The 7,904-nt window shown below is 38.8% G+C and overlaps 1 long non-coding RNA gene across 1 annotated transcript; it reads left to right on the top strand.

Moving 5' to 3' along the window:
- Positions 1-3,014: 3,014 nt before the first annotated feature.
- Positions 3,015-5,983, top strand: LOC119911692. Its single transcript, XR_005445976.1, has 3 exons — positions 3,015-3,160; positions 3,405-3,470; positions 5,609-5,983. It is a non-coding gene; the product is annotated as an uncharacterized LOC119911692 (long non-coding RNA).
- Positions 5,984-7,904: the final 1,921 nt, after the last annotated feature.

Here is a 7,904-nt window from a genome sequence, read left to right as displayed (position 1 = left end):
AACAGAAGTTTGATCTAAACTTCTACAAAATGTTTGTCCATTTAAATGAGAAATCTTCATAACACAGATATTACAGATAATCTCCATTGAGGAACTTTACATCCTTCTCTCTAATGAATCTGTCTCTTAGTGATCTCAGATCAGCACACCTTCATGTTAAGCCTGCAGCGCTGTCACTTCCTGCATGTGATTAAACTCTCTGTGTAGGGCCCCGTGTCTCCTGATAAGCTCTAGTGTGAAGAAGACAAACCACATGACCAATTTTATAAATGAAGGAGAGAAACCGTCACTACCCTCCCCTTCAAAGAGGAAGGAAGAGAGTTTAACTGGACGGACTGAGTGGTGGTGCAATGGAACAGACATCTTTTCTGCTCTGTAAGTACAATCTGCCAAAACTGAAATAACTGTAAACTGTTATTATTCACCGTTAGAATTGATTGATCACACAGGGGAAAGTAGCAAAAACTAGAAACTCACTAATGTGGTGATCAAACAGTTATTCATTGTTCAGCAATTTGAATAGTTTTTGCATCATTTTAGAATTTACCTGAAAAGAGGAAAAAACAATTGACAATAAATAAAAAGTCTATGGACACCGCAGCAGGTGCAGCAACCATTATGAGGCTACTGAAATGAAATGACGTGCTACGTCTCAAAGAGCTAAAGCAGAACAGAGCATCACCAAAGTGGACATCACAGAGTCTGCGATATATTTAATGTTTTTCTTCCTTTATTCAATCTGAAACAGACGTCTTTAATAGTTACTTTATTAATTAAGTAGAATTCATGATTATTTAAATTTTTGTTTCACTAAAGTGTTTCAGAAAAGTTCTTATGTATAATACTATTGAGACATTTAATATCCACAAACACGCCGTACATTAATTAAGGGTTTAGGGAAGATATTGCTGTATTTTTGGAGCAGTAAAACTCAAAGTTTCCCAGTTCTCTGTCTGGTCTGGTTTTATGTTAAATCTCTGGTTTCTCTTCAGTGCTGATCTCTCTGCTGAGCTGCAGGACCAGCGGAGGTGAGTGAACTCTGACAGTCAAAAGCTGTTCGCATAACACTTTCTGGTTAAAACTAATACAAAATGTGTGTTCTGTAAAGTGTTGGACACAAACACAAAAAGAGAGAAGTTTTTACACTAACTAACAAATACCAAGATTATTTACAACCACTACACAAAAACAGACTTGAAGCTACCAAAAAGAAAGAAAGTCTCTAAAAACAAGGACAAGTTGACAGGATACAAGTTCAATCAGATTTGATCCACAATCCATAATTCAAATGCACAAAAGTCTTGGAAACTGTAATTGGTTCATAGTGTAAATTTTGAAGGATGAATTTTGTCACTTCATTATGTTAAAGTAAAAATCCAAGAATCCAACTTTCATTATGCGTAAAAATTTTCAAAAGTGAAAAAAATCAAAACTTAACCACCAAAACTGTGTGAGACATAACTGTGGGAAGTCAGGTGCTGAGGGCCAAAAAAGCTTCATGTGTTGGAGCACCAGTGCACAGAAAGCAGTGATACATTTATAATCAAAAAGATTAAAGACTACTAACTATTACACCTCTGTGATAAAAACACGCTTTTAGAGTCAACTCATTTTCCAGCATGTAGGGCTGCCTACATGGCTGCATCCCATTTTCTTGACTGGAAGGGCACCTTAAATAAATAAAAAAATACACGGCATGCATGAATCAGTTTAACAAAATAAAATGTTTTGTGAATCTTTCTTCATAATGCAGTTGCAAACTTTTATTCATCAATCAATCATTATAAATTCCTCCCTGAATTCTGTCCTGCAATATAATTGAAATAAATGATAAATTGAATATTTCCTTTATTGTTTTTGATGATTAACAAATGCTTGAATAACTAACTTCTTTGGGCTGGTTGGAAATAATAATAAAAAAGACTGGTCTGTTTCCCCCAGCTAATTACTTCAAACCAACTGTGCTGTTGATGTCCGAGCCATGGGGGGAAAGTACTGTTGCCCAGTGTGTTAGTAACCACATTGTGCTGATTAGTTTAGCATTTCCTGTCGTTCCCAAACAAGTGTCAAGCTTTCACTGTGAGACATCTGGTCATTTAGCTAAAAATGTAACGATATCCCTCCAGCCTCTCTGACTGTGAGTCCCAGCAGCTCTCAGCTGTTTGAAGGAGAGTCTGTCTCTCTGAGCTGTGAGGAGGACGACAGCTCTGCTGGATGGACGCTGAGGAGGAACACAACCAAACGACAGATGACTCAGTGTGGAGCTGCTGGGGAAGATCAGCTGGTTCTTCCTGCAACATCAGCTACATCACCCCATGGGACAGCGGAGTTTACTGGTGTGAGTCCAGAGAGGGAGCAACCAGTAACACCATCACATCACTGTCACTGGTAAGATCAGACTGTGGAGTTAGTGTTGATGAAGCTGTGTGTAAATGATGAAATGCTGTAGTTTGTCTCTGTGTTGAGGTGGACCAGTGATCCTGCAGAGTCCTGTCCTCCCTGTGATGGAGGGACATGATGTCACTCTGCACTGTAAAACAAGACCCCTCCCTCCAACCTCCCAGCTGGTTTCTATAAAGATGGCTCCCTCATCAGGACTGAGCCTACAGGTCACATGACCATCCACCATGTTAACAAGTCTGATGAAGGCCTCTACAAGTGTAACATCAGAGGTCGTGGAGAGTCTCCATCCAGCTGGATCTCTGTCACAGGTGAGGAGCTCAAAGATAATTCTCAAACTGACCTTGTTTTGTTTTCTACATTGAGTTCAGCAGGTTTCAGGACAGCAGAGATGATTCATGATGTGACAACATTTCTAACTTTGCAATCTGCAAAGAAAAAAGAGTGAAATCTGTCAGAGTTCAACCCACCGTTTGATGTGTGATCTTTTTAACTCTAAACCAGACTGACATTATGAATTTACTGCTGTGTCTTTCTTAGCATGCTGTTCATAAATTATCCATTTATTTTATTTTCTGTCTTTAATTATAATTATTGTTCAATTTAGTGAAACCCACCACTGCAATTCCTCCTCCAACCACCTCTCCTCATGGTTCCTCCTCTACTTCTCCCTCTGTATTGTGGTTGGCCGCTCTATCTTTCTCTGTTCTGGTTCTTCTGGTTCTACTGGTGAGACGATGCCTCCACAGGAAACCTAAAGGTTAGTACAGACTCCATGTGATGCAGTTCACATTTAAAGTTTCTATTAACACTTCTGGACGTACAAATAATAACAAGTTACAAACTGTTTCTTTAAGTCAGACGTCCATCAGGATTCTCATAAATCACATTGCTACTGTTAATAAAACAATCTCACCACAGGGTCCATTTAGTGAGCTGTGGAGCTTTTGATCGAATCACATGATCTTCATTGATTTAAATTTTGCTCATTTTGGTTCATTCAGCCGCTGAAGAAGAAGCTGGGGATGATGACATCACAGACCTACAGCAGCCAATCAGACGCAGCAAAGGTAACAATGTTTTATTGATTCTGGTTTTCAGGGACAGTGAGTGTGCGTTCTTATTCTTATGTGTGAGGACCAAGTTGAATTTTAGACCTTGTGAGGACATTTTTCTGAAATGAGGAGATGATATAAATGTTATCAAAAAAATCAAATGTAAAATCAATGTTTTTTAGCCCATAAAGGTTTCAGACTGCGTTGTTCTCTGTTTAGGTTAATGATAATGTTGGTTTTGTGCCCTGCGATGAATCTGCTAACAGAAGCTAACAGCTCTGTGGTCGTCCAGTTTACTGCTTTCTTTAAAAACACTTGAATGATGACACACGAATTATAAATGTGCAGATTTACAGATCTCACATACAATTGATTAACAGTTTTACTGTTGGGTCTCACTCAAACATTATTGATCGGCTTGTTTAAATGTAAATTATAGGTTTATTAAGTGCTTAAATTATTTTAAATTAAAGAGAAGATGGACCCAGCAGACCAAAGACACTTGGTTGTGCTCTGCATCTAAACCACAGCAGCAACTTCCTCCTGTTGACTCCAGTGAGCTGAGGTCTGACGCTGGTGTCGTTTCTCACTATAGTTGATCTGTTTAAGCTGATGGGATGTGTTTGTCTATTTTTGTGCTGAAATGTGTGAACTTATTTTGTTGTCTAGTTCCCTGTTTCAGATAAATACCCTCCAGTTATATTTGGTCTTTCACCTTTCACAGTAGTAAGAAGAAGAAAACTGTCAAACCTGCTGCCTTTTACAGAGTCTATAACACAACTCATTATATTATATTCTACATGAAGAATAATGAAATATTAGTACAGCAGTAGTATTATTACATGTGTTGCAGGTAGCGCCAACACTAGCAGTTAATATACCAGCAGCAGCAGTAAAAATACTAACAGCACTTGTAACAGCTGTTACTGAAACGTCACTACAAACGGCCGAGTGCAGGGGAGGTGTGCAGTGAGCTGAAATGAGGCAGACTTACGGGCAATTTCAGTACATTAATTTCCCGAATCACGGCAACCACATTCCTCTTCGACAGAGAGGAAAGACATTATGGTGGTGAATAAGAAGGAAAAGTGGCCTACTCATGATGAACGCCATGTCCTGAAAACAGGCCAGCTACAGCGCAGTTTAACACCCACATGCACAAGCACACAATTAAACAGGTAGTCCTACTCAGCGGTGACCTGTCCCCGAACTGATATCAGCCTTTAAAACAGCGGCAAGCCAAAACAATGTCATTTGCGACCCTCTCCTCCTGTTCTTTTCTCTCCTGTCTCCTCTTGAAACTACTTTTATGTGTGAATAGCATCACTTCTAGCTTGCATGTGTGCTCTGCTAGTCTACTGGTCAGATTTTGTGTTTCACCTGATTTCTGGAGTCTTGTCACAAGATCATATAGAAACTTAAGATTGGGCAGCCACATACATATTACCCAGCAATCATCACTGCATATGTGGGCCAAAGACAATAAGACTAAATTCATTCTGTTGAATCTGTGGAATCTATTTCTTTTATATTTCACCGTGTACCTTATAAAGCCTACTGCTTGCTATAGACGTCTGTGTGTAAAACTACTGATTGCAGTCAGCAGTTTTACACACACACGTCTGTGGTGTCAGACAACTGCAAAAGGGGAAATGCTCACATGAATGTAATATAGCACTTGATCATCTTAGATATAATACATTAAGGTGAAATGTGTGTGATGAATGAATGAAATTTGATGCATTTTTTCCATGTAAGTGACAAAGACCAGCTCGTAACTTGGCGGGGCCGCTCCTGTAAAGGACCCTAGTGCAGCGGCACCGTCTACACCTATGCCCCTGACCAAAACAGATATAGTAGTGAAGTAAAGTAATATAGGAACATATTGAGTAACGTAACTGGCTACTTTTATCACTGAGTAATAAGTAAAGTAATGTTATTGCTTTTTTGAGTAGTAATGAGTAACTAGTAACTTCTTAGAGGTTTTGAGTAACTTCTCAACAGTGGTGCCGCCACAGGGTGATACATTTTACCTTGTGGAATAAGGACTAAACTGAGCATGTGCAGAGTGAATCAAGCGATTCATAACTTGTTCCTGATCTCTGGTCTCCCCAACCTGAAGTAATGTAATGTTTATCTGTTTTATTTTCCAGAGTGTTTTTCCGTTGCAGTCTACTCAGCAGTGAGAGGAACTGGTGACGTCAGTTATGAACAAATAGGCGACTGACCACACAGGACGAGAGCTGCTCTTTCTTTATGAACTTTGGACAGAGCTAGGCTAGCTGTTTCCCCCTGCTTCCAGTCTTTATGCTAAGCTAAGCTAAGCACAACCTAACTCCAGATCAATCTTTCCAAAACACTGAACTGTTCCTTTAAAGAGATGTTGATAATTGGAAGGTCAGACGTACTAAACATGAGGATCTCTAAACCCTTCATGTATCTCATGTAATGCAGGGGATTTGTGTTGAAGGGTTATTTCTTTTGTTTACCTGCAAGAGTCCAGGAACAGAGTTTAGCGTGTGGAAAATACGGGCTTATTGGGACAGGGAGTCCCAGAGGTTTATGCAATCTGTTACTGAATGATTGATTGTTCTGTGTTTGGTATTCAACTCATCTGAGAACATTTTAGGTCATCTGCTCAGTCTGTCTCTAATAACTAGCATTTATTATTGTCTATCAAAACTAATCTAATATTCTTTCCAGCATTTAATACTTCTAAGAATTGAGTTACTTTTAACAGTCGGAGTATTTTCTCATATTCATTTTAAGTATCACTCCTGGCATCAAACATTATTATGTAACAAATTTCTTATTATTTGTTTGTTATATTTAATGTTTTGTGTCTTATGGTATTTATTCAAATCTATATTTCTAGATTCACTTTTATGCGTTCAATAAACATTTGTAAAATAAAGTCTATAGTAATTTTTGATTCTTGTATTTGCACAAGTAAAAGTGTCACCATAATCTGAAAGTTACAAAGGTCATATCGTTATTAAAGGAAGTGGATTTTCACTAATTGCCGACCAATTTCTATTTTACCTGCTTTTCTAAAGTTTTGGAAAAGTTCTGCAAGAACACCTGAATGATAACAATATCCTGTATAAACACCAATGTGGATTTTGACAAAACACCCAACATGCATGGCTCTGTTACAACTTATAAACAACAAAATCAACAGCATTGGACAGTAATATATTTGCAATTGGTAAATTTTTAGAGTTATCGAAGGCTTTTGATACAGTCCGTGATAAATTTCTGATTTCCAAACTTGACCCTTTTCTGGATGTTTTTATCAATTGGCTTAGGCTGCATTTCCACCAAGGAACTTTAACCCCAGAACTAGGAACCTTTGGAGGAACTCACTGTGTTTCCACCGAAGAGACGAGGGTCTAAATTAAGTTCCAGGGACTTTATTTTACCCTAAAAGAGTCTCTGCTGGGGTGTAGTACTTTCCCAAAGTAAAGGAAGTTTGGCCAGTGGGGCTTGCCTTGCAGTGCATTTCTGAATGCTCGAGTTAAGGCTACCGTCATCATTTCGGCTGTTTTGAATCTCCTTTACTGCTGCTGCTCGTCTCTTTTCCATCGCTGACTGTGCAGTTAGTCCGGTGTGTCAGCTGATCGAGTTAAGATGAATAAAAAGCCTGGAGTTATTATTTTAAGGTTTCACAAGCCTAAATAAGAAAAATAGGCAACAAAAGTCTGTCTGGTCAGTTCCTGTCTGCTCAGTGTGGGACTGACAGTTAGTTATCTGAACTTTCTAAAGATTGAAACCAACCACTGACAACTTTACTTTAATGTTGGTGTTAGTTGGGTGCTGTCTGGGCAGCGTGCAAGCAGCTTTATACAGCAGTGAACCACAAACAAAGACTGTAGAGGTCTGGACTAGTGAGAGCATAGAGTCCCTTAAAGGATGTGTTCTTTCTACTGAATGGAGCATCTTCCATGAAGTATATGTGGAAAATGTTACTGAGACTGTTACGGATTACATACAATGTTATAGCTCAGAAAGAAATAACTGTATATCCGAACAATAAACCGTTCATAACTAGGGATGTTAAAGACTGTATCAACGGCAAGACATTGGCCTTTAAGAACCAGGTTTAACTGAAAATTGTGACAATAGAGCTTAATAACTTGGTCAGAGAAGCCAGGAGGAGACATAAATTATTAATTGAACAAAGGTTTACAGAAATTAATGTAAAATAAACTATGGGACATGTGAAGGTAACACTAATACGAACCAGCTCAAAGATGGAGGTCAGATCAGTTTTTAAAGGCTGATGTAGCAAGAAAGCCACAGGGCCTGATGGATTATCTGCATTCCTCCTGAAGACATGAGCAGAGGAGCAGACAGCTGCACAGAGCCCCATCTTTGAAAACTCAGCAGACTCACACCATCCCCACCTTGTGGAAGAAATCAGTAATTACACCTGTAACTAAAAAACCT

Source organism: Micropterus salmoides, unplaced genomic scaffold, assembly GCF_014851395.1.
Source record: "Micropterus salmoides isolate LMB-PRFRI ecotype aquatic unplaced genomic scaffold, ASM1485139v1 Ms_hic_scaffold_2, whole genome shotgun sequence".
In the NCBI taxonomy this organism is placed as follows: Eukaryota; Metazoa; Chordata; class Actinopteri; order Centrarchiformes; family Centrarchidae; genus Micropterus; species Micropterus salmoides.
This window is presented reverse-complemented; position numbering and strand designations above follow the sequence as displayed.